The following is a 27,324-nucleotide window of genomic DNA, read 5'->3' on the forward strand; positions in this document are numbered from 1 at the left end:
AGGTATTTTCAGGAGATATCTGTAGCAGGCACTGCTGATTAGGCTTTCTTTCCCACATTTATTCCTTCCCAGGGCTGCTTCTGTGTTGATGGTGCCTGCTTTCCACTAGCGAGGCCAAAACCGCCAACACTTTCCCAGCGTCCTTTGCTGCTAGGATGTGACCATGTGACCCAATTTCGACCAATAGGACTTCAGGATCAGTCTGTTGCGAGTCGTCTGAGAAAGGATTTCCTCCTTAATAAAAGGTGGTATTAAGAAACGTGCCCCGGGTTTTTGGCCAGATGCTGTTGTGTCTTCATGTGACACCTGAAAGCGCGGCTGCCATCTGTGACTAAGATGGCTTAAGGATGAAGCCGATATGCTGAGACAGAGTGAAAGGTGGTAAAAGCTCAGATCCTCTCTCACATGGTGGAGTCTCTGGATCCATCTTGGACTTGCCCTGCCTCTTGAGTTATCTTCATGCGAGGCAAATAAATGCCATAGGTTTTTGTTGAGTGTTTTGCTCAAGTCGGAACCATTTTGACTCAAACGTACAGTATCCTCTCCTACCTCAGCTCCCCCTACTCCTTCTCAATCCCCATAAATGAAAGAACAAAAAGGTTTCTGTTAAACTTTTGAACATTGGCCAGCCCTGGTTTTACATTGTAATGATTGTGGAAAATGTTAGCAGTAGTTTGCCATGCGGTCGCAAACTATTTCTGCGACCCTTCACATAAAACAGATCATTAAGTGTTCTTGAGAATTACAAAGACATCTCCCTGAATGCCCCTGTAATTTGGAGAAATAACAAAACTATAAAAGGCACTGTTGGATGTTTTCATTTAGTTGGCCGTTATAGTTTCTGAATTGAGTTTTTCTAAAAAGAGGTAAAGTGAAGCCAAATTCCGTAACTCTCAAAAGCTCTAAATAAAAATAAAAATATACTGAAAACTTTTCTAAAAGAAAAGCAACTGTGCATGTATTATTTAAAAAGCAAAACTTCTAGACACTAAAAAAATTATATTTCTGTTTAGCCTAAGTTAACAAGATGAGAATTTAGAATTTTAATTACACGGAATATTTTCTTTTAAAAATATGTCATATATATGTAGGTATATACACACATATATTATAATATAGAAAGATAATGAAGAAAAGATGTTAAGATGTGGCTGGAATTCTATTAGTCTGCTTTGTGCTTATTTATGGAAAAAAAGATTTAATATTGGTTTTCCTAAAATATATATATATATACATATATATTGATACTTGCTTTCCTTACTTGGAAATTACTTATTTTCCTAGAGGCTTTTCCTGGTTTTGGAACTACCACTTCTACTATTCTTCCCTTTGCATGCAGAAAAGTGGTGGTCTTTTTAGATAATTCTGCATTCCATTAGTCTTCAGGGTCTATCCTTTGATAGCATCTCTATAGATTAGCAGCAACTGAACATATTTTCTAGTGGAAGAACAGGTTGCCTGAGTCAGGTATCCATTCCTGTAGGTAGCTAAATTGGCCTGGGGCCCAAGGTGAGTGAGCGTTCTTTGCTCTGTGGATCATCACTCCACCTAATTCAAGTTCAGACGCCTTCACTGATTTTAGAAATTCTCTTGGGAAGTGCGCTCTTGCTTTTAGCCTGAGGCTGGCTCAGAAACGTCACCTTTCACCCACTTAAAGAAAAGTTTTGCATGGTAGGGAGATTTACTATTCAAGTAGCTATTTCTAGCTCCTTCACCGCTTAAAAAAAAAAAAGAAAGAAAACCCAAACCCTCCAAATCAGTTTTATTTTTTGTGGTATCAAAGCTGCCTTAATGATGTAACTTTGTTCACAGACCAACTAAATATTTTGTTCGGTTAAAAAAAAAAAAAAAGCCCAACCCTCCTACCACTAGGGTAATGAAAGTCTTTTTTTATAGAGCACTGCAGTTGCTGTTTTAGTCATTTGTGTTTTGGTTTGCATTTGTTTGCTTGTGGGGAGGCAGTGTACCTGCACTCATGTCTTTTTTTCCTTTTGTAGCGTTTAAAATGAGATAAACTCATTAAAATACAGAAACACTTCTGGATTCAGAAGAATGTCCAAAAACAATAGTTTGGAGTAAACTTTAGCCTTTGAAAACACGTATCAATCTTGTATAAATAGCGCTTGCTTTTAGAGAAGATGGGTTATTTGCTGGGTTAAGTGAAGTCAAAGCAAGAGAAATAATAGAGGAATTTGCTTTGAATCTTTAGGCCCCTCTCGCTTCAGGTATTTCCGAAAATTAGTTTATTTTACAAAATTTGACAACAATGTGTGCAAGAACAGGGTAAGTAATCCACTTAGGAATGAAAATAATATGCATATTATTTCATGATCTATGTTAAGATTTATTTATTTATTTATTTATTTATTTATTTATTTATTTATTTATTTTTTTATGTTAAGATTTAAACACTACAGCAGTAACTGCGTTTCTAGGTTTTTTGGGGGGGAGGGGCGGTCTTGTTCCCCCCCCCCCCCCCCCGGAGGGACGGCCCCCCTGCAGACCTTCCTGGAGCCGCCAGCCCTCCGCCTACATCGCAGCCGCCAAGCCCGCCTCTCCTCTTCCAGCCGCCGCGGTCCGATCCCTCCCGCCGACCGGGTCCCCACCCGCGCCGGTGGCGGCTGGGTCCCGTCCGCGGCGGCTCCGCGAATGACCCGTAGTAACCCCGTCCCGCCCCTGGCCGACCGCGCAGCGCTCCCCGGCCGGAATTCGATAGGCCCAGCCCCGCACGCGCCACCGCCCGCGGGCCAATGGGCGGCGGCCTCTCTGCATATGCAACGAGCGCCGGCCGGGGGTGCGCGTCCCGGGCGGTTCGGCTCAACAGACGCTGGTCTGCCGGCGCCGGGGTGCGACGCTGCGGTTGTCGTCGCGGCCCGGGCTGGGACGAGGCGGAGGCAGCGGCCGGGACAGCAGACGGTCGCCCCCTTGCAGTGCGGCCGCGGCGGCTGCGTCAGGGTCCCCAGGAGGCGGCACGGGGCGTGAATGCTCTGGGGGCGCAGCCAGGCCTGCGTGGGCCCGAGGCTGGAGGAACCGGGGCTCCGGCGTCGCGGTGAGTGCGGCGCGCGTTGTGGGAGCCGGCGGGGGCCGGTCGGCGGCGCGGCTTCGGCTTGCGGCCGGGCTGGGCCCCGGGGCGGCCCCGGCTTGGGGGCCGTATGTGGCCGCGGAGCCAGGCCCCGGGGGTGTGCGCGCCGGGGGTCGCGTGGCGGCCCGCGGCGTGGGGGTGGGGGAAACAGCCGGGCAGGGTGGGAGGCGCCGCCGTGGGGTCTGGGAAGCGGGTGACGTGGGGCCTGGGCCGAAGGGCCCACGTGAGCGGGGGGAACGGCAGCCCCGCTGCCGCGCAGTCCGGGGGAGGAACGGTGCCCGGGTCCCTCCCGGCGCTGTGGGGGCGGGCGGTGTGGGGGGCTGGCATCTTTCTTTAGGTGGGCCTTGACGCGGTCCCTGCGAGGAAACCGAGCCCTGCGGTTCCGGGAGACCCTGTTGGGGACCCTGTTGGGGGGCCGGTGGGGTTGTCTGTTGCTGCCGGCTATGGGGAGAAATTGGGTGCGTGAGCAGGGTCGACCTTGGTATTTGTTGTGGCCACGGTCTGGGCTGGTGGGCCTCGGACTGACCGATGGTTGGGGTTGAGAGTTGCAGGTTTACTTTTCCGTAAGTGCGTTTTAATACATCAGTAATAGGATGTGTAACGCTGAGGTAGTGCTCGCTCGCAGCAGTCCTGCGGGGGAGGAATTACCAGGCCCGCTTCTTCCTAGGTGAGCATCCCGAGACACAGACATTTAACTGGTTTATCCAGTCTGGATTTAGAAAATGTGCTCTAAGCTATTGTATATATGACCCCTCAAAAACAGAAAGGGTAGAGCAACATCTTTAAAATTATATGGAAGCTAGAGGAGGAATAGGCCTTGTGAAAGCCATCACAGCCGAATAGAGTGACAAATAGTTGACATTTATTGAGGCTTTATTCATGCCAGGCACCGTACTAAGTGCTTTATGCGTGGTCCCTTCACACAGTGAACAGCCCTCTAGGGTGATGCTTATTCCCATTTTACAGCTGGAGAAACTGCAGTTTGGACACCCAAACGTGCCCCAGATCTCAGCAAGTTAAGAGAAGCTGGGATTCAGACGGGCCTGTCTAAAAACCCAGAGCTCTTGCATCTAACCACCACTATATTCTGCTGCCTCTCCTTGGCGGTTGGCTGGATAGTTGACACCATGAATTTTATTTTTGGGAGGGGGGTGGGCCAGGAGAGCTGTAGTTCCATGACCTTCGTTCTTGATTATCACAACCTTTTTTTTGTTTCCCCAGATTAGTCCTGGGAGCTGAAGGTTGTTGCTGAGTTGCTCCAGAAATGTATTAGAAGGTTATTAAAGGGAAGAGGTGCTGTGAGGTGCTAGTCATTTGAACGGGCTTAATTCTTGTGTTTTCTGGCATCTTCCTCTGCAAGTCTTACCGTTTGGGATGACTAAGACTTCTGTAGTCACTGTGGCATGTTCTTTAGACCTTTCAGGCTATCTCTTACAAGCTGGGTCAAGGTGACAAGTCACCTGATAACTTTGGGTCTCCGTTACTGGATTTGTTCAGATATTTGGACAGGATTTAAAGCTGAAATATTCTTTGAGTCTGAAATGTCCTCCTTGAAGGAAGGAAAGAAGGAAGGAAAAAGGGTTGAAAGAAATGAAGGATGGATAAATTATGAGCGGAAAATCATGCTGTGTCTGGTGGGGGGGGTGGTCATATCTTAAAGCCTCGGGATCTTTCTCATTGCTTATATGCTTCCCTGCTGTCTGGTTCTGCTTAAATGACTCTTTCCATTCCTCGTTCAATTAATTGCTCAGCTAGAGCCTTTTAACTCATGCTATATTTTAGGTACCATGTGAGGTGCTAGGAATACAGCATTGAACAGAATTGATGTGATCCTTGTCCTCATGGAGGAAACAGATAGGAAGCAAATCATCATACAGATAAATATATAATTACAAATTATGAGAAGTGTAATGAAGGAAAAGTGTGTGAATGAAGATTATAATGAGGATTGTAATTTAGATGGAAATCAGGGAGGTTTTTTGAATTGATACGGTGAGGTTTTATAATCTTGCATTCTGAGTCTGTAATTAAATGTACCTAATGCAAGAGTTTGAGAACTTTTGAACAATAATGTTCTTTCCGTTTCACGGTGTCTGATCCTGCCCAGAATATCACTCTGGCTCATGTTACAAGATAGAAAAATGAGATAGGGAACTTTTTGAAGCAGTCATTCGGCCTTACACCCTAACTGTTCTGTAACACTTAAAATTTCCCCTCTCAACGTGAACATTTGGGAACCAAGAATCTTTACGTAAGCTTTGGACTTGATAGGATTTGGATGTTTTCAGGAAAGCCAGGCCAAAAAGGTGACAGGTTTTCCTAACCTAAGAGAAGCAGCATCATAATTATCAAAGGTATCCAGGGTAGTTACTTAAAGTTCTTACCTCTTAGGAGACAAAATGATTATGTGGTTTGGGAAATAGAAGCTGTTAAGTACATGAATATTTCAGTTGAATGTGTATTAAGCCAATACAAATCATTCTTTGCAGTCCATTTACGGAATGCCATCTGCATGCAAAGCACTGCTAGGTGTACCATGTGGAATAAATAAAAAAGTGAATTTGACAAAGTCCCTGTTTTCAAGGATATTTAAATTTAATGAGTACTAATACTCAGATTTAAGTCCCCCCCCCACCTTTTCAAAGTACTCTCATGTTAGCCCATTTGATCCTCTTAAGAGCCTTAAATCACCGGCAGAAATACTGAGAAAAAGGAAATTTGGAAGTAAAATTGCCTGTCATGGTGATTAATATTTGGGAGAAGATGTACAGTGATTACTAGTTTACTGTCTTGGAGCAGTTGGTACAGGGGTGGTGTAGACTCCTGGGCTTGGGTGAGATTGCCTGTGGAGAGACTAGGATAAGAACAAGTGGAGACCCTGGGATGGAGCTGGGGAGTAGGGGCTGAGCTTGGCAAAGGAAATGGGAGGAGTGGTATGCCTGCAGCCAGGGGGGGGGAGCTCCAGTGAGAGGGAACTTGAGTAACGTCTTACGGATTTAGATACTCGGAGGTTATGGGTGCCCTTTTGCAGGAGATGTTGATGGGGTGGGAAGCAGAAGCAAGAAGAAGGTGAAGAAAGTGAACATAGTAAGAATAGGAAACTTTCGAAGAGTTTTGATTTTATCATTTTTTTTTTTTTTAAAGATTTTATTTATTTGACAGAGATAGAGACAGCCAGCGAGAGAGGGAACACAAGCAGGGGGAGTGGGAGAGGAAGAAGCAGGCTCATAGCGGAGGAGCCTGATGTGGGGCTCGATCCCATAACGCCGGGATCACGCCCTGAGCCGAAGGCAAACGCTTAACCGCTGTGCCACCCAGGCGCCCCTGATTTTATCATTTAAGTTTAAATTCTGATGGGAAGGTGTTGAAAGGGAGAGGTTGAATACAGATGAAAAAAGTGTTCGTTTTTGCAAAGTTCTGAGAAAATGGGAGGGTGTGGGATCCAGGTGAGGTCTGTATCTTAGCTGGGAGGAGGGACACCTCTCTGTAGTAACCCAGGACAGGCCTGTAGCTGATCACTAATCAGTGTTTTATCCTGGAGCCCTGGCCGTTTTCAAAAAATTGCCAAGAACTGTTAAATTCTAAAAAATTAGCTCAATTTTAGCTGACTGATACGGTCTTTACAAAAACCTCACCATAGAAGCCTTGTGTGAAATTGATTTAATATGTGATTTAGTTTTGATTTCATCCACCTTAATAGGGTACATACTTTCATCTGACTTGTGACTGTTGTTTCTCTTCTGAAAAAGGAGACATAAACATTAAATCTTGTGATTTCTTCTACATGCTATTTTTAGTTTCATAAGAAACAGTTTTTAGACTACTTCTGTTTCTGTGACATTTTAAATGACTTAATTCTTTTTATCTAAAAGTTTAGCTTCTGGGGATGCCTGGGTGACTCAGTTGGTTAAGCGTCTTGCCTTCACTCAGGTCATGATTCTGGGGTCCTGGGATCGAGCCCCGTATATGGCTCCCGGTTGCAGGGCAGGGGGTACTGCTTCTCCCTCTCCCTCAGCAGTTTCCCCCTGATTGTGCTCACTCGCTGTGTCAAATAAATAAGTAAAATCTTAAAAAAATAAAAAGTTTAGCTTCTGTTTTTACTGGAATATGTTTACTTACATACTTCTAATATTTCCCACTCTGAGGGATAAAGAATTGGTGGATGATTCAGGGGGTTCAACTGATTTCTTAAATAGAACTGAAGATACCTAAGTAACCTTTTGGATAAACAACCTCCAATTACAGGTTTCTACTTGCCCTTCTTGTATTTGTTATAAGATATATAGGGAGACTGCTTTATTCATTCATACATTTATTCAGTGCCTATCTTGCAAAACACTGGGAATTTGGGAATGATAGTTTGTTCTCAGAGAGCTCTTCATGATTCATGAAAGGAGGGAGTCGTGTGGATGTTACGTGGTGTAGGCAGTGAAGGTGTTAGAGCAGGTGTTTTGCAGTATGGTGTAATCAGTACGGACAGCAGAGGAGGAAGAGGGGGAGACTTCATAGTGAAGGCGATAGCCTGGTTTTCCAGGAGGAATTGGGCGAGGGGAACAAAGGGAACCAGGGAATAAAAAGTTTTACCTTGAATTTGGTCCAGGTGTGTATTTCTACAAATGTGTACACATTGGAGATACTATAATAATATTAATAATAGAAAAACAAAAAGCTTATCATGCTGTGCTAACATTGTTCAAGAGGTGAAAAGCTGCCCATTTTTTGGTCCTGTCATGGTCAGCTTTTCTATCCCCTGCTTAGAAAATAACCACAATTGGACTCCTGGTACAAAGCCTTGTTTTTCTTCTTCGCGCTAAAGGTCTTTGGAATAAGGCAAAGAGCCAGGACCCTTACAGTACTTCTCTGGTCAGGTGCTGTTCCTGCTTTCTTCTCACTTTTAATAGATAGGGATTTTTTTTTTTTTTTGGTTAATCATTCTTACTTCACAGATGAGGAAATTGAAGCGCAGGGAATCTAAAGTGACGTGTGTGCGCGTGCGCGCGCGCTGGATCTCATCTCAGGCAGTTTGGTTCCAGAGTCCGTGTTCCCAGCCTGGATACTGCACCTCCCGGCTGGGGTGACTGTTAGGCTTAGTTCTTACTGACCTCCGAAGACACAAATTACATCAGCAAAGGAGCTGTGATGACATTTAGGGACAGTGTTTATCTGTTTTAATTACACATAGTTCACTGCCCCCCAAAAGCCGCCTTGTTACAGGGAGGACATAAATAAAGAGTAACAACCTAGAGTGAGGGAGTTTAACTAGTTTTCTTGCACTTGAATGTGAATACTTAATGATACATTCTCCTTTAACATTCCTTCAGGGATCATTATCATTGCCCTTCCAGAATTTTTTGGATAGGGAATATAAAGCAATTTGGGATGCTGTAATCTAATAGCATTTTCTTCCCTTTCCTTCTGTTAAAAAGTCATGCTTTCTGTGTGTCTGAAAAATATTTCATAATATTTAATCCAGTTAAATCCACTCCCTTCCCTCCAGTCCTCCAGTTAACCACTAATCTGAATTTGGTGATCTGAATTTTATTTGTAGGCATTTCTCTGAAAGTTTTATTATCCCCAAGCAGTGTATTGTTCTGTGTTTTTAAACTTCAAATAGATAGTACTGTATGATTGTGCAACATACTTTTTTCACTGGTTATCACTTAATTGCTGTGGTTTCATCAATCCAGTTTCATCAAAGTGGGTATGTACATGTCAGTTTAGCTCATTTATTTTCACTGTGACATGGTATGACATTTTAGGACTAGACCACATTTTATTTCCTCTTTGCTCTGTTGGTAGACCTTTAGGTTGTTTCCTTTTGTTTTGTTATTCTGAATATTAGCATAAGTAGTCCTAAACATCATTTGTTGTCTAATTCCATTTTTGACACTGTTAGTCCTCCCCGTGCTGTACATTCCTAGCTCAGCATTCCTCTAACCCTGTCATCATTTGACATAAGGTACTTCTGTCTGCCATAGTTGCAGTACAAAACCACAGTGGGTGCTTTTCCTCTAAAGTTCTTTTTAGTAACTTTTCTTTTAATTAACCTTGTTTGACTTCCTTCGTTTTTGTTTCCTTTTTTGTTCTTAGGCAATTTAGCAGATACATACCTAGTATCTCATTTTAAATTCCATAAATGACTGTAGGAATAATTCACATGTGTCCTTCCTCTTGGGAAATTTTTGTCAGTCTACATTTGATTTAGCCAGTTCTGTATTTTAGTGTGTGTTTAATATTTTTTCTTTAAAGTGTGTCTGTTTCCATTGTAATTTAGGGAGTAGGAATACGGACTTGGGAGTTAAGATTGCTTGGATTCGAGTCCTGGATTTACTTCGTGATAGCTGTGTGACCTTGGGCAGCTTGTTTAGCCTCAGTGACTCAGTTCTTCTATAAAATAGAGATCATAATGGAATCTACCTGTAGGTTGTTATAAGGGTTTATATGAGGTTAAGTGCCTGCATGTAGTCAACAATCAGTAAATATTAACTATGCTAATTTTATTTAGAGTATGCAATATATTCTAAGTCTGTCCACTTTTTATTATTGCCTTCTCTTCTGAAGCAGCATTATTATCTTTACATATACAAATACACTTCAAAGAAATGTCTAATGTATTATGAGGTCTTATTAATGGAGATTGGGAAGAGATTGTAAATCGTAGAAAATTGAGGGACGTTAACCAATTCGTTATATTTTAACATCAGTAATTTAGGATTTATCTTGTGCTTTAATTTTCTGGAAATGTTTATAAAGCACATTGAAAGTAGGTTGACATGGTGTACTTCTCATTCAAGTAACTTACGAGTTTCCTCGTTTTAAATACCTTTTGTAATATGATCTTAATAATGACTCAGGTAGCATTTCTAAGTAACTAATTATCCTATATCATCAACTCTGTGTTGTTGAACGGAGAAGGAATCATTGCCAACCATGTGGATAAAACTTGCTGTGTAAATTTGAGCTCGTTCCTTAACCTTTCTAACCCTTTCATTTCACTTTCTTTAACATAAATATTTTAATTCTCACCTCATGGAAGTTACCATGAGCACTGAGGGAGACAGCAGATGGTAGTTGAGGGTACACAGGTGACGACCTATGTTGGTTGCTTGCCTTATTTTTCTGCCTCCTCCTGTCTTCTCTTTTACTTTCTTTTTTCCCAGTTTTCTTCTTTGCTTTTTCTTTCTTCCTCCCTTTCTCTGTATTTTAATTGAAAAATGTACACATTTAATGTTTACAATTTGAGTTTGTACATGTATACACCTGTGCAACCAGCACCACAATCAAGGTAATTGACATGTTTATCACTTCCAGAAGTTTCCTTGTGCCTCTTTTGTTTTGTTTTGTTTTTCTCTGTTCTTCAGAAGCAGTTTTTTGGTAAGCATTAGCAAGGTATTCTGAATCCAGTGTGTGAGGGAACACATCATATAATAAAAGTGTACATCATTTTTAAAAAAAGATCTTATTAGCACACACATGAGACAGAGCAGGAGCAGAGACAGAGGAAGAGGAAGAGGGAGAAGCAGATTCCCCACTGAGGAGGAAGCCTGGTGGGGGGCTTGATCACAGGACCCTGGGATCATGACTTGAGCCAAAGGCATCCGCTTAACTGAGCCACCCAGGCACCCCAAAAGTGTACATCATTTAAGGGGGAGTAGGAAATACTAATTTCTTAAGGACAACAGTGTTCAATCCATAGGAAGATAATTGTAAGATGAGGTTAATGTTGAGTGAGCAATACAGAGGACAGAATGGTCGTGTTTGGCCAGCGTAACAAGAGGAAGGTCAGCCGAGCGGAAGGAGACATGAGTTGGGTTTGAAGGAGTTTGTTTGAGGAAGGTGCTGAAATGGGATGTCCAGGGCAGTTTGGGAAGAGCAAGACTGACAGATAAAATTGAGGCATCACCTGGTTTTAGGGGGTCTAGGGAAGCTGTGAGGATAAATCACATCCCAGAGGGCAAGCAAAAAACAGGCATGGAGAACAGAAAGCAGTTAAAAACTTGTATAAACTCATTGATTATCGATTCCTTCAATTCAGAAGGTAGTTGTTGAATGCGTGAAGGTTCTAGGAGTAGGAGGGGAGCCTGAGCAGCCAGCAAGTGAAGAGAACCATGTGGGCTCTGAGTTGTTACAGGAAAGGCATTTGGGGACTTGGCCCAAGTTGTTTCCAACCCTGCCACCATGATTGTTTGTTGGCATTGCCCATGTCGTGCCTGGCATTGTGGCATTCACACCATTTAGCCTTTCTGGAGTTCAGTTTCCTTGTCTGTAATCCTTTCTTGCTCAGTAAGTGTTATGATCTGCTTCTCCATCAGTGTGCTTTTCCTTTTACCTTCCTTTCTGCTACTTCTTACTTGCCTCAGGATTTTTGTTATCTGTGCCATATTTCTCTTAGGTTTCTTTGAAACTCTTTTAATCAGCTTCATGCGTTTCCCTCTGTGTGTTCATTTTATGTGTTTACTACTTGGAATTCACTGGGGTATTTGCATGGATTTTATTAGATACTAACTACACTGTCAAAATAGATAGTTCTTAACCATTTGATTATTATTTTAGTTCTAAATTGATTTTGTAGGTATGTAACAGCTCATTTTTATGCATTGATGTTTGTGGGTTGTAAAATATTCAGTATCATCTTGGCCAACATTATAAAAAATTCTCCTTCAACCACAAAAGCTTCTTATTTTTACTTATTTTACTTTCATTAGGGTTGTGGTAATCCTCATTCTGGATCTTGACTTTGGGTCTTTTACTGTAACACTAAAACAATCAGAAATTCCTCTCTTCCCATTTGAGACCGACTTGATCCCTGGACTTGATCTCTGGACTTCTTTCTAAGTTGAAATATGGAGTTTATTTTAGTTTAATAGAAGACCAGAATGAAGTACAGTTAATTAATCTTAAAACTATATATGATATCATTTTAATGTAAACAGGATTCACATTAATTGAAATTATACCACATGGACCATAATACATTGGTCAGTATTATTTTTATTATTTTTTTGCATATCCACAGTGAATATTTTCCAAAGTCATTTTCCTTTTGTATTATAATTTTCCATATTGCTAGTGTGCTGGAGTCAAAGGATGTGCATTCATCATTTACCCTGAAACTAGGCCTGTCTTTGTAGACTGATGCTTAAAATTTCGACAGCATAGCACTCTTCTTAGAAATTCAGTGTTTAGTTTGTATATCACTTTTCTGAGGTATAAGAGGAATACCTATTCTACCTTGTAGCATCTTGAGGTGGGAGGGTTGTGGGAGGTAGTAGCTGGCTGGGAGTGGGGTGTGAGGTCAGAGAGGGAGCTCATGGGACCCCAGGTGTAAGGAAGTGGCGTGGTAGAGAGGAGTGATGAAAGGCTTGAGCTTTGTGACCACATGATTACTTGAATCCCCAAATGTAGTTCTACCTCATTTTAATTTTGTGACCACAGTGAATTCCTTAACCTCTGAGCTTCCGTTTCTTTTGGATCAGGGTGAGACCTGCCTTGCGGGGTTCTTGTGCTCCAGTGTATATACAGCCCATCGCTAGGGTGCAGGAAGGAAATGTTAGGAACTTTATTTCTAAGAATTCTACATTTTATGCATGACTCGTAGTGTTTACAGTATGCTAGGACTAGAGTACATACACACAGTGTTAAAGGTACATGTGTTTGCAATGCCAGTAGTTTTTACCAAAACGGGCTTATTGTGATCGTTAAAGTTTAGAGACTGGGCTCCTAGATAAAAAGTGAGGCCCTGCTTGGAGGCTTATTAGTTCGGGGCCGCTTTAGAGATGAATTGAGTTTGGGATGAGTTTGAAGAGCTTAGGTTATTTGGTTCTGGAAAATGGATTGAAGGGTATTGGATTTAGGGAGCATGTCTCTGCAAGTTCAGTTGAAAAATGGGGGACATAGTAAAACTGGCATGTGTAATGATTTGAGTTAGTTTGTAAGTCTTAAACTGTATATTTTTACATGATATCATGTGTTAGAAGATTGTATGGTAGAAATTTGGATGGTGTATAAGCCAGAAACATGAGTCAGTATTAGGGAATTGTTCTTGATGCATGGATCGTTTTCCTACAGATAACTGAGAGCTGACTGTATGTATGTATAAGTTAATAATGTTTATTTATATTGTGTGATGTCGGCAGATAGGCATGTTAACTGTAGGTGATTAATTATAGCTTTGTGTTTCTTGTTATTAATTTCTAATTGGCTTCATGAGATAATAAATGTGTGTGTTATCTTGTTAGATGTGTTTCTTTTGGGCTCCTTAAGGGGCAGTAGCTGTGTTTAAGTATCCGTCCACTAGAAAAGAGAGATCTATGAGGACAAGTATATTTGTGTTTTATTTACTGATGTACACCCAGTGCCCAGCATATAGAAGATAACTCTTGTATTGTTGAATGAATCAGTCTGCGTATCCCTGCACAGTAAAGGACACAAGATAGTGTTTATTAAATTGAGTGGAAAGATTTGAACGTAACACCAAAAAAATTTTGGAAGGCCAACAACCTGACACAAATGATGAGTATTTGCTTATTAGTGGGAGCTCAGGAATTCTGAAAGGCTAGACTTACTGTTGACAAAATGTGCATTTGAATAGCTAGCTGGTTGAATAATAATGTGCAGATATAATTTAGAAATTTCCTGATAAAGAAGGTAAAGTGTGATAGATTGTCTCAGGCCAACCTGAGTTCTTGAACTTTAATGTCATAACTCCTTGTTGCCTTCTTTCTTTTTTCCCCCCAAAGGTATTTATTTATTTGAGAGAGCATGTGTGTGCACAAGTGGGTGGGAGAGGGGAAAGCAGACTCCCCATTGAGCAGGGAGCCTGATGAGGGGCTTGATCCCAGGACCCTGAAATCATGGCCTTGAGCCAAAGGCAGACACCTAACTGTCTGAGCCACTCAGGCATCCCTACTTGTTGCCTTCTTAAAAGCCTTTGACACTCCTTTTTTATTTATTTATTTTTTTAATTTTTTAAAAAGATTTTATTTATTTATTTGACAGAGACACAGCAAGAGAGGGAACACAGGGGAGTGGGAAAGGAAGAAGCAGGCTCCCAGCGGAGGAGCCGGATGTGGGACTCGATCCCGGAAGGCCGGGATCATGCCCTGAGCCGAAGGCAGACGCTTAAGGACTGCGCTACCCAGGTGCCCCTGACCTCCTTTTTTAGATTTTATTTATTTGTCAGAGAGTCGAGAGAGAGACAGACAGAAAGAGCGCACGCACAAGCCCAGGGGAATGGCAAGCAGAGGGAGAAGCAGGCTCGCCACTGACCAGGGAGCCCGATGTGGGACTTGATCCCAGGGTCTGATCCCAGGACCCTGGGATCTTGACCTGGGCCGAAGGCAGACACTGAACCAACTGAGCCCAGGCATCCCAAGCCTTTGACACTCCTGACAATGTCCTCGTCAACCTTCATTGTCTGGCTTTGGTTTCTAGGACACTCTTCTTGGTTTCTTTACCTTTCTGATTGGCTTTTGTAGTGTCTGTCCTCAACCTTTTTGTAAGTGAATATACTGTATCTGAGAGATTCCATGGTTTTGACTGTAATAGGGGCCAAGGTCAGTGACGGCTCTACATACAATCTATATCCACAGTCTCTTGGGTGCCCCGGTGCTGTATTCTGACAATAACTTGAATATCTCTTTTGGTCATCCCACAAACTTAATATCCGGCTCCATCTTCATGCACTGTCCTACTATCTGCTCTTCCTCTTATTCCTCGGATCTTTTGCAAAGTCACCCAACATTCTAGAAATGTTGATACTAATTTTCAAAGATTAATTTTCACATTTCCCCATATCCTTTTGGTTTTATCTTAGAAAAGTTTCTATGGGTGGTCCTGCTTCTTCTGTAACTACTGCCCTAAACTGTGGACTTCTTCATCCTTCACTTGAGCTATTTCAGTATCTACATACCTGGAATCCTTTGTTTCTTTCTGTGGTAACCCAAGTAATCATTATGAAAAAACAAGTTTGGTCAACTGCTTTGTTTAAAATGCGATCTCATTCTGGCTGCTCTGTTTTTCATTTTCACTTCTCACGTCCCTCCTATTTTCCTGTGCCGCATCTGTCAGGCTACTTGAGTTTCCTTGCCTCTGTGTTAGACAGGAATGGAGTGTTCGCACAGAGGGGCTGATTTAGCCCTGTTGGTGGCACCAAGGAGGATCGCCCATCGAGGCTTCAGCTGCATCTCGAAGCACAGGTTTACATTGGCAGTCTTTCTAGGTTCTTTAATAATTTCAAATTCTTTCAATTCAATGCCAGTTCTAAGTTTTGGAGAGACTATTATCGGATCAACATGTCCATGTTTTTGACACAGGCCTTCTAGGTCCCATGTGGTTGTCACATTTGCCGTCGTCTGCTGGAGTAGAGATGGGCGCTAAGTGGCATCACAGAGTTTCCACAGAACCAGTGCTGCTTCTCTGAAAGTTGCAGGCCAGGCCGGGGGCTGTGCAGGCTACCGTGATATCCCTGGAGATTATTCTATAATCAGAAAAAAGACTTAGGAACAAACCGTTTTGGGGGACATGGGAGCTATGGAAGAGAGAGATTGCCAGGCCGATTGTTTGCCTCAGGGATCTGCTCCTCATCTATCTAGGACTTAAATCTGGCCATTGGCTCAGTTCTGAGTTTTCTTTAATGCTGCTTAATTTATTGAATAGTCTTTTAACCACCGATCCAAAATGCCACTATGGTCAAATATAAAAATCCTGTGACTGTTTTCTGGTTTAAAATTCTGTACCAGAACAGTTAGTATTAGTTTTGATTAGTTTTGACATCTAATAGGGCAAGTATGCAGTAAGTATTCTTGTTTTCAAGTTTTATTAGCAAATCTTGAAATGTTTTCCTCTAGATAAACTTTGGAACTAATACCAAACACACAAAATGAACAAGTAATGAAGTTCTGCCTGGATTTTGATTGGGATTGTATTTGGTCTGCAGGTTAATTTTGGCAGAATTATAATGATCTTTTCTACCCAGGAACTAGTCTGTCTTTTATCTTCGTGTCTGTCGATAGCTTTTCATACATATGTACATACATACTTACGTACATATGTTTATTTTTATTTTTTGAAAGGATTTTAAGTAATCTCTATACCCAACGTGGGGTTCAAACTCATGACCCAGAGATCAAGGTTGCATGTTCTACTGACTGAGCCAGCCAGGTGTCCCTACATACATATGTTTAAATAAGATGTTGTGTGTATGAAGTATTTTAAAGTTGCTTTTACTATTGTGACTAAAGATCTCCTCTCTTTTCATTTTTTTCGAGGGGGGAGGGGCAGAGGGAGAGGGAGAGAGAGAATCCCAAGCAGGCTCCATGACCAGTGCAGCCAGAGCTCCATCTCACAACCCCAAGATCATGACCTGAGCTGAAATCAAGACTTGGACACCTAACTGACTGAGCCACCCAGACGCCCACCCCCGTCCACTTTTTTTTTTTAATGTAAACTACCCCCAACGTGGGGCTCAAACTCAAGACCCCAAGATCAAGAGTTGCATGCTCTGCGGACTGAGCCAGCCAGGCATCCTTGTCTTTTCATTTTTTAACTGGTTACTACAAGTATATAGAAAAACTGTCGATTTTTATTATTTAGCTAGTATCCAGGTAACTTAGTGAATTCTGTCTCTGGTTGGATAGCTTTCAAATGATTCTTTTGGATTTTCTTGTCAGACGGGCCGTCATATGCAAACAGTGAATATTCTGTTTCTCCTTTTCCAGTGTTGGCTAAGCTGCAGTGCTGTCTTAAAGAAATGCAGTGAGAGCCGCAAATACGAGCCATATCTGTAACTTTAAACTTCTAGTAGGGATATTAAATAAAGCAAAAAGAAACAAGTAACCTGAATATATTTTATTTACTCTGGCATGCTGTAGTACCCCCTTACCTGCATTTTCTCTGTCCGTAGTTTCAGTTACCCTCAGTCAGCCGAGGTCCGGAAGCAAATGCTCCTCTTTTTCTGACCTTTCCGTAGAAGGTCAGCAGGAGCCTAAGGCTGCTTCACTACACCTACCTCCTTCACCTCTCTTCATCTCATCCCCTAGGCATTCTGTCATCTCATCTCAAGAAGGGTGAGTACAGTACAATAAAACGTTTTGAGAAAGAGATTACATTCATGAAACTTTTCTTATTAAGGTTTTTGTTCTAATTCCAGCAAAGTTAACCTAACTTTTATTACAGTGTATTGTTATAATTGTTCTATTTTATTAATTACTGCTCTTTAAAAACAAAGTTCAACCAAGTGAGTTTGAAGACCTAATGGATTTTATTAAATGGTTCATGATTTGGGCAGCATCCCATCTGGCAAGTAGAGGGGAGCTCCAAGGAGTTGCAGAAAATGGAAGAGTGTGGGGTGAGAAAGTTATTAACAGAAGGATTGTTTCATTCAAGATCATCTTCCCTTAGGGGGATGGCAGGGGGTCTTATGCAGATTAACTCCTCTTCCTTTTGGGGGTGTGTGGAGAAGGCCCCTGTGACATACTACCTCATTGATGCTGACCAGAAAATTCCTGACTGACCCGTTAAGACTACATTTCTTGGGGAGGTTGAAATTGCAAGAAGATTAGGTATTAAGTCCATATACGGTGATTTGGCTTAAGTGATGCCATTTCGGGCCTGTATTTTTCTTTTTAACGTTGTTAATCTCTTACTGTGCCGAATTTATAAATAAAATTTTATTTTATTTATAGGTATGTAGTATAGGAGGTATGTAGTATAGGAGAAAACATAGTGTCTGCAGTATAGGAGGTATGTAGTATAGGAGAAAACATAGTGTCTGCAGGGTTCAGTACAATCTGGTTTCAGGCATCCACTGGGGGTCTTGGAATGTATCCCCCCCACCCCCGGGGATAAGGGTGGGGGGACTACTTGTATCCAAAATATTATTATTTCAACATATAATCAATATAAAAATTATTAATGAGATGTTTTACAATTTTTCCATACTAAGTCTTTGTAAATTTCTGTATATTTTATATTTAGAGCACAGTTCGGACAAGCCACACTTTCTAGTGTTCAGTAGCTACATGTGGGGCTAATGGTCATAGGGGCTAGAGCCTTCTTAACAACATCCAGTAATGATGGTTACAGCTGGCCTCCCTGCTTTTTTAAAGATTTTATTTATTTATTCGACAGAGATAGAGACAGCCAGCGAGAGAGGGAACACAAGCAGGGGGAGTGGGAGAGGAAGAAGCAGGCTCATAGTGGATGAGCCGATGTGGGGCTCGATCCCATAAGGCCGGGATCACGCCCTGAGCCGAAGGCAGACGCTTAACCGCTGTGCCACCCAGGTGCCCCTGGCCTCCCTGCTTTTAATCAAAATTATGTTTAAGTATGATACTTGGCATTGGTTTCTGATATATTTTATTAAGTTAAAGAAGATTTCCCTTCTGAGTATGAGTTCCTTTTAAAGTAGGTAATTGATACTTTCCTTAAATACTTTTTTTAAAAAAATACATATACTGACATGATCACACCTTTCCTTCCCATTTAAACTGTTAATACAGAGAACGATAACAGAATCCTTGGGGTATAATACAAAAATATGTTTGGTCTTTGTCCCCACTACTGGCAGGAGCTCCTGAGACCCTTGGAATTTCCAGAGTGATAGGAGTCTTTTGTTATTCCTAAACACTCCCTTAGATCACATCTGAGTTTATGCTAATGAAGCAGCTTAGAGTGGGGTTCTCTAGACAGCCTCAGGATGGGCCTGGTCACCAGAAATACCCAGTGATCGGAGGGTTTAAACTTATAGACCCACCCGTTGACCTCTTTTGAGGAGCGAGGGGGCTGGAGATAGGATGAAATTCCTTGCTTCCATGTTGGTGACCTGGGCTAGGTGCTGGGAAGGTGGCACACCTGGAGAGAGCCTGGAAGTTCTGCGTCCCCCCCCCCCCCCCTCGCCGCCCTATGCATATCTTCCCTTTGGCTGTTCCTGAGTTACATTCTTCATAATAAACCAATAAACATAAGTAATGGGTGTTACTGAGTTGTGCGAGCCATTCTAGCAAATTACTAAACTTGAGGAGGGGATTGTGGGAATCCTTGGTTTGTCACCAGCTGGTGACTCGTGACTAGCAAGTGGGGAATAGTCTTGGGGGACTAAGCCCTTAACTTGTGGGATCTAGCTCTTGTAAAATAGTACAAAACTGTAGGTGACTTTTAGCTTTAGTAAAATAGTCTTTAAAAATACTATCAATGTGTGCACATGGTGGAAGACTTTTTAAAGTAGTGTCTTATCAGAGTATGTTTGCAGAATGTAAATTTCCTGAGTCCTTAAATCTCTGAATCCTTCTTTATTCTACTTGGCAGTTGATCAGGAATTTAGCCAGGAGTAGAATTCTAGTTTAAAATTCATTTCCCTCAAAACTTTGAAGGCATTGTTGATAGCCTTCCAGGGTTGCAAAGACATCTGAGGCTAGTGTGATTCTTAGTCCTTTATAGGAAGGGTGACTATATATTCTGGTTTGTCTGGAGCACTTCCAAAGTACAGCACCTGCTTTTACTCTGTAAAGTATCCTTATGTATTGATCAGTTATATAATTTACTTATTTGCAGGTGTCCTAGTTTTGGGGTTTTTTGGAAGCTTTTGGGATATTCTTAAACCTGGTGCTCTGAGAATTCACAAGGCTGTGTCTAGAGGTCAGTTATTTTTGCCCCCGTTCACCTGCTCAGCACTCCGCGGGCTCTTTCAACCTGAAGAGTAGCGTCCATGAGCTCTGGGATATTTTATCACTGAGTGCTTCAGTAATTCCTGCCTTTTCATTCTCTTTGTTCTTTCTTTCTAGAACTCCTTTCAGTGGAACTTGGTCTTGTGGATTAATTCGACACCTTGAAAAAGGACTTTGACTACCTCATTTTGACCTCAGACTTTCTAATTAAATTTTTCTTCCCAGCTTACTCTTTTAACTCAGGCAAAAGACCCTGCACAAAACCTGTTATGATGGGAACCGAAACTACCCCCTCAAGGAATAAGGACTGCTTTGAGCCAGCAAGACCTGTGTGTGGTTGATACCAACACAATGATCCACCTGACCTTTACTGCCCACCTGCAAATACCCACTGACCTTTGTCCCACATTTTCCTTGCATAAACCTATAAGTATTTTCAACACTTCAGAGGCGGTCCTAAGGCAGTCTTTAAGATAATCAGTCAGCTGTGTTCCTAGTGTGGACCTCATTGAAATACATTTCCTTTCTTATTTCCCTATCGCTGTCTGTCTGCCTTTGGCGAGTGGGTGAACCTGGACTGTTGGAACCACCAGAACCCTTATAACTCTATGCCCCCCCCCCCATTAAAACCTTATTTTTAGAAATCTTTTTTGACTTCTGTTTTCCACTACTTTGATTTTGCTTTCCTTTCTGGTGAAATATTCAAATATATCTGTTGACTTTTAAATTCAATATCAAGTGCTGGTCCTAATTTTAACAAGAGCATTTTCTTATTTTTAGTCCTGTATGGTGCCCCATTCTTGTTTCATCAATACAATAGCCTCTCATATCTCTTTGAAAGAATATATATAAAGTATTCCCTCTATTCCTGCATCATCTGTTTCCATCGAGTTCCCCCCACTTCAGTTTTCATCTGTCTTTCATTGTGATGGGTTTTTGTCAAATATCTGGTGATCCAGAACTTCACATTCTTTCTGGATTTTTGATTGATTTTTGTGTTTCTAGTCCCCTCCCCCCAATCAATAAATTCCCCACATTGGTATGAGATTTAACCATATGAGAGATCTGATAGGCTGTTCTGCGTACAAATCTGCGTGGCTCTTCAGAGATTTGGGTAATATCTAAATAACTTAGCGCTTGGATGGCATACAAGGCAATGCCAGTGAGATACTGCCTTTGTTTCTTAGAGCTGCTCTAACACCACAAATTCAGTGACTTAGCACGACGGAAATTGATTATCCTACAGTTAAAAGAGGCCAGAAGTTAACTGGGCTGAAATCAGGTGTTGGCAGTGGTGCCTCCTCCTGAGAAGAATCTGTTCTTGCTTCCTCTTTGCTGTGCCTGCTGCACGCTGTGGCCTCGCTCCAGCCTCCCAGGCCGGTGCGGTACACCTCTGCTTTGTCCTCACGTTGCCTGCTTGGAGTGGCCCATCCACTGCCTTTCTTCTAAGGACACTTGTGATGGCATTTAGGGCCCCGCTGATAATCCCAGGTCCCGCTCTCATCCCCAGATCCTTAATTCAATCACATCTGCAAAGACCCTTGTTTGAAGTAAGGTAACATTTGCAGGTTCCAGGGATTAGGGCCTGATGCCTCTGGGGTCATTGTCAGCCTGCTTCCAGGTACTTAAGCATTCTCCAGTGCCTCTGTGCTTTCGCAGATGCTGTTATTACTGCCTGCAGTTTCCTCTCTCGTGTCCATTGCCAAAAATCTGTGGATCCACTCAGTTCTTACAGCCTTCCGTAACCGTCTTTCCCCCTCCTAGACAGAGGACTGTGTTTGACTGTTTCCTTCATACAGCCTGTCTCCTTATCCAGTAGTGTTTGACATGTCAGTCCTATCTGTCTTGTTGGTCTCTACCACTGGAGTGGGAGGGTTTTGAGTTCTGTGGGCACATTTCCAGAGTGGGAAGCTTTGGGTCCAGAGCTGGGTAGGCAGTCATCAACTAGTTGTTGAGGAGATTGAGCATTTACTAAGGGCCAGTTAAATACTAGGACCTGTCGTGTTGGGCCATGTAATTAACAAAACAAAACATGGTAAAGTAAGTATGCTCATGTGCCAGAATTTCTCCAGGGCAAATTTTTTCAGGACGTGTTTGCTAGGTCATAGGAATTCACGTTTTCCACTTCTGCTGGATACTGCCAAGTTGCTTTCCAAAGTGGCTGCACTTCCCCCAACAAAGCCAAGAGCACTCTTGTTTCCTATATCCTTGCCAATGCTTGTGATGTTTTTTTTAATTAAAAAAATTCGATAGGGGGAAGTGATAATGTTTTCATTTGTGTTTCTTTGATAGTGAGGCTGACTATTTCATAGTTGATGGGCATTTAGGCTTTTTTCCCATGGACATATGTAGCCTATTTTTTCTACTGAGTTGTCTTTTATTTATAGAAATCGAACAAATATTCTGGATATGAATTGTATATATATGTTGTTGTCGTCATCCCCCCTGTTTACATATGAGGAAACTGGCATAAGAAAAGCAGGTAATTTTATAAGATTTCCCCTCCACCTGGATGGATGGATAGATGGATGAATAAATGAATTTTAGAGTCATAGCTAATGAGAAACAAAGTGGGTGTTTTGGACCCAGGGATATCTGGTTGTAAGGCCTTCTTCTTTTTTTTTTTTTAAAGTATATCTGGCTGCCTTACAGGGAATTAGGAAATTAATAATAAGTAGTGATATGCTAAATTTTGTCAGAATACTTAACTGTTAGTTCCACTTACAGGCTCTGTGAGTTTGAGCTGATGTGAATTATTTTTTTAATGCCGATAATGACTGCAAACCTGCCTGCTTCACAAGCAATCGAGAAAATCATTGAGGGATGCCTAGGTGGCTCAGGTGGTTAAGCGTCTGCCTTTGGCTCAGGTCATGATCTCAGGGTCATGGGATTGAGCCCCATCTCTGGGCTCCTAGCTCAGCAGGGAGTCTTCTTCCTCTCCCCTTACTTGTGCTCTGTCTCTCTCTCTCTGTCTCTCTCTCCAATGAATAAATAAAATCTTAAAAAGAAAATCATTGAGATAGTATATACACAGTGAAATACTGTTTATAAATCTCAGTAATTATTCTTGACCATTACCATTATGAGAGAATAAACTCAATATATGCCTGAAAAGTTCTGGATGTACTTTTTTTTTTTATAGACTTTATTTTTTAGAGCAGTTTCAGGTTTACAGCAAAATTGAGCCGAAGATACAGAGATTTCCTATATACCTCCAACCTCATGTATGCACAGCCTCCCCCATTGCAGTTAGTGAACTTACATTGATACATCAGTATCACTCAGACCCCTTATTTTACTGTAGGGCTCACTCTTGGTGTTGTACATTCCGTGGGTTTGGACAAATAGGTAATGACGTTTATCTTCTTAAAAGTACACAGAGTGGTTCTGCCACCCCCGAAATCTCTGTGCTCTGCCGGTTCATCCCATCTTCCTCCTTAATCCTTAGCAATCTTTTACTGTCTCAGTAGCTTTTCCTTTTCCAGAATGTTGTACAGTTGGAATTAGACAGTGTATGTAGCCTTTTCAGGTTGACTTCATTAGCAGTATGCGTTTTAAGTTTCCTCCATGTCTTTTCATGGCTTGATAGATCATTTCTTTTTAGTGCTGAATAGTATTCCATTGTCTGGATGTACCACAGTGTATGCATTCTCCTGCTGAAGGACGTCTTGGTTACTTCCAAGTTTTAGCAGTTACGGATAAAGCCGCTATAAATATTTGTATGTAGTTTCCTCCTTCCCCCCATTAGTCATAAGCTTTCAGCTCATTTGGGTAAATACCAAGGAGGCTTAGTTGCTGGACCATACTGTAAAGAATATGTTTAGTTTTCTAGGAAATTGCCAAACTTGTCTTCCAGAATGGCCGTGTGGTTTGCATTCCCACGAGCAATGAATGAGTTACTCTTGCGCCGTATTCTTACCAACATTTGGTGATGTCACTATTTTCGGATTTTGGCTATTCTAATAGGTGTGTGGTGATACATAATATGCTTTTTTTGGTTAAAGGTACATGATAAAATGTCATTTGCTAGTGTGATGGTGTTTTCAAAAAAAGCAGAAATGTTTCTGAGTTTTTTCTAGTGTGACAGATGGTGTTTTCAGAAAAAGCAAAAAGTTTCCTGTGAGTTTTTGGAAGTAAAAATACGTCCAGGAAAAGGCTGATATTTGGCTCTGATTGATTAGACTACGAGTAGTAATGTTTGTCTTTTTATTTTGACAGGTATTGAAACACAGGCGCTTATCTTGAAGGCACTAGCACCTCCTACCATTGTCAACTGGTAAAACGTTAATTTTGTTAATTACAAAATAACTTCTATTAAGCATAAAATGTATTAAGTTAAAACCAAGTGTGTCTAAACTGTCAAAAATTTTTTAAAAATTCTTCCCATTTTGTGATTGTAGAATTACGGAAGTTAGGAGAAGGTAGCTTTCCTGCTAATTTTAATTCAGTACAAATGCTTTGGAACATTATTAAGCCATGTTATTCACCAATATCACTGATCTTTTTTCAAATGGAATTTCATATAAGAATCTGTGTGAGCGTTTGTGAAGTTTAGCACTAATTAGAGTGGTATTACCATTTCAGCATATGCTGGTGATTTTCGATTTATGTTAGTGTTATTTTAAATTTCTAACTGGACACTTGAACAGAAGTTGTAGGTTCCAGGTGCTAGCCTGTGGCAAGTTCTACATGTTACTCATAGTGGTGGTGGGCTAGAATGAGGCAGGTTTTATTCTTTCCTTACTGTGGCTCCTGGTTTCTTGAAATTTTGGGGCAAGAATTTGAGAATCTCCACATCCAGTGCAGAGCCCGACCGGGGGCTTGATCTCACAACCCTGAGATCTTGACCTGAGCTGAAACCAAGAAGTGGAAGCTTAACCGACTGAGCCACCCAGGCCCCACCTTAGTTTGTTTTTAACTGATAAGCCCAGATACAGATAAAGGGCTTTTGGGGTGAGGAGGGATATGGAGGAAAAGATCAGGAAATATCTAAGAAATCTTACTGAACAGTTTGTAAATTCTTAAAAGGTATAGATTTAGATTGCGTAGATTTAGATGATGTAGACTAAAATTATCTTGAAAATCTTAATTTTGATGTGTTAATCTTTTTTTTACATTCTCAAAGGCTAAATTTACCTGAACTGTCTGTTCTCAAACGGGTACTTTATTTTGCTTATTGTAAGCATGTTACTTTTGCTGACGTATTTCATATGTTTGCAACTATTTAGCCTCTGGCCTTTGAATTTTCTTTAATTTCATTTTCTATTTTTATGGTAGGGAAGGAAATAGTTAAGATCAGAAGTGAAATTGTTAATTGAACCACCAACCAATCCACTTTCTTTCATGTAATACTAAACAAAGTACTTACCTGGATTGAGTTGAAGTTTACTAAGACCCTCAAGTACCAACCATCCAGGCTGATGTCATTATATAATCTAATAGTTCATGTTCTCCAGAAATATTTATGTAGGTGGCTCTCATTAACCATTTTGGAGATAATTGGAGTAAGTAAGGAATTAGTACTACAGGGGGGTAAATAGTCTATTCACTGTTGTTACAGTGCAGCCAGGGCATTTAATTCTTGGCTGGTTAGGACACACTGATGAATTTGTCAAAACAGTGCTATGCTAAGGTTTGGTTTCTCTGCCCTGCCATTTGGATAAAATAATGATGACTGAACATACCATTCCCCCCGTTTCCTGTCAGTGGATCAACCTTAAACAAAATTCTAGGATAAAAAACTGCACTTCTGTATAGAGAATTTCATATCACTTCTTTTGGATATCATAATAAGGGGAGTTACGTGGTTTGGAAGGTGAGTAGACAGCGGAGTAGGAATAGGTTTTCCCTTAGATGAGGAAGTTGAAGCAACATGATTCAGAACCCTGAGCCCATGTATGTGTGTGAGTTGTCTGGGCCGGGGGTGTTTGGGGATCTCCCACATGACAGGATTAATGAATGGACAACAGAACCACCTCTGAGGGACTCCCCTGTGTGTTGCAGGGTCTTGGCACGAGGTTATTAGCGGTAGACATAAGACTATAAAAACCCTGAGAATTAGGGACGTTTGTTGAGGATCAACTTTTTTAGAGATATGGAGGCCTGCTAAGTTGATTGGTTAAACAGAGTTGGTCCTGAATTAGATTGCATGTGTATTTTTTACCTTGGGGACTGGAGTGGGATCCACAAAGTGGGATCCCATAGTTCTGTGTCATAAAATCCAAGGATATTTAAACCTTACTGTGGAACTAGCCGTGAGAAAAAAATGTTCTTCATATCTGTATTTTCTTAAAAATAAATTTGTCATTATCTAACTGAAGCTCAAGGAAAGAAATCCCTAAAATTGGCTAGTGAAGTAGAGATGCCAAATGAAGTAGTACCAATTCCAAATATAAGATGTGTCAAGTATCCTTATTCTCGTTACTTACTACTATTTTATAAGGGATTTTGTGGATGGATCTATGATGTCAGCTGCTTCTAACTTTTAGAATCTTAAATGCCTGAAACAATGATGGTAACGTGCTAGCTGCTGAATCCTTCTCGTGTCTCTGATCCGCATACTCCTCTTCACGTTTTACAGGCGAGGACCTTGAGGCTTAGGATAGTAGTTGACCTTAGTGACGTTTAGAAAGTAGTAGACTAAGTGCCAGACTCTGGCTCCGTGGCCTAGGCTCTCAGTAAGCATACAGTTGACCTAAGTATCTTCAGAATCAGTGGGGCTATAAATAAGAAATAATCACGATGAAAGAAAAGTATTGGTATTGGTATAAATAGTTGGTATAAATGAATTTAAAGTGCTACTAACACATGTGATGTATTTTGTAGTTTATGTAGAGTGTGTTCACTTGCTTTCTTTGTTCCCAAAGGGAGTTCTGTGAGGCATTTATTATCACCCCAGTTCTGTAGTGAACCCGAAGCTCTGGAGTGTTAAGGAAATTGTCCCCTATTACACAAGGAGTTAAGTGGGGGGGCCAGCATCAAACCAAGAGCTTACTGCCATAGTTCTAAAAGGAGCCAGTCCATTGAACATTTTTATATGCAGTCAAACTAGTGTTGCAAGTAATAGTACCTTCAGTAGATTATATGAAGTATGTAAATGAAACTATGTAAGTAAAACTGCTTTGAAATTCTGCATAAACAGAGCTTTGTACGCAAACCAACTGTACTAATAATTAGCGTTTATAATGCCTTTGCATTTTTCCAGAGTCTTTTATTTGCTGCATTCCATTTTATCCTTAATATAAATTTTGTGCATTACCTAAATGATGACAGAAAAGGGAGAATAAGGCACAGAAAAGTTGTTTCATAAACAACAGATCAGAATTAACTATTGGTAAAAATCCAGGCTACGGTTTGTTTGCTTATTCCATGAAATGATTAATTGTAGGGTGACAGGTTTGCCTAAAACTTTTCTGGTTTTAGTACTGAAAGTCCTGTGTCTTGGGAAAGTCCTGTGTCTTGGGAAACCCCAAAGTCTTGGGCAACCCAGAGTGGCTGGTCATCCTAATTAATTGTCACACTTTGTGGTGGACTGGGGATGGGATTAGGGCTGCCATATAAAACATAAGGCACTCAGTT

The 27,324-nt window shown here is 41.4% G+C and overlaps 1 protein-coding gene across 2 annotated transcripts in view; it reads left to right on the top strand.

The window, feature by feature from the left end:
* Positions 1-2,798: 2,798 nt before the first annotated feature.
* Positions 2,799-27,324, top strand: part of ACSL3 (acyl-CoA synthetase long chain family member 3) — a 70,696-nt gene continuing 46,170 nt past the window's right edge. The window contains exons 1-2 of one of the 2 annotated variants that reach the window (XM_045775263.2): positions 2,799-3,049; positions 23,965-24,022. The gene's annotated coding sequence lies outside the window, so the exon portion shown is untranslated. The remainder of the gene's footprint in view (positions 3,050-23,964; positions 24,023-27,324) is intronic. The other variant, XM_045775264.2, reaches the window with a different exon arrangement.

Source organism: Ursus americanus, chromosome 1 (genome assembly GCF_024610735.1).
Source record: "Ursus americanus isolate L20-20 chromosome 1, mUrsAme1.1.p, whole genome shotgun sequence".
NCBI classification, from domain to species: Eukaryota; Metazoa; Chordata; class Mammalia; order Carnivora; family Ursidae; genus Ursus; species Ursus americanus.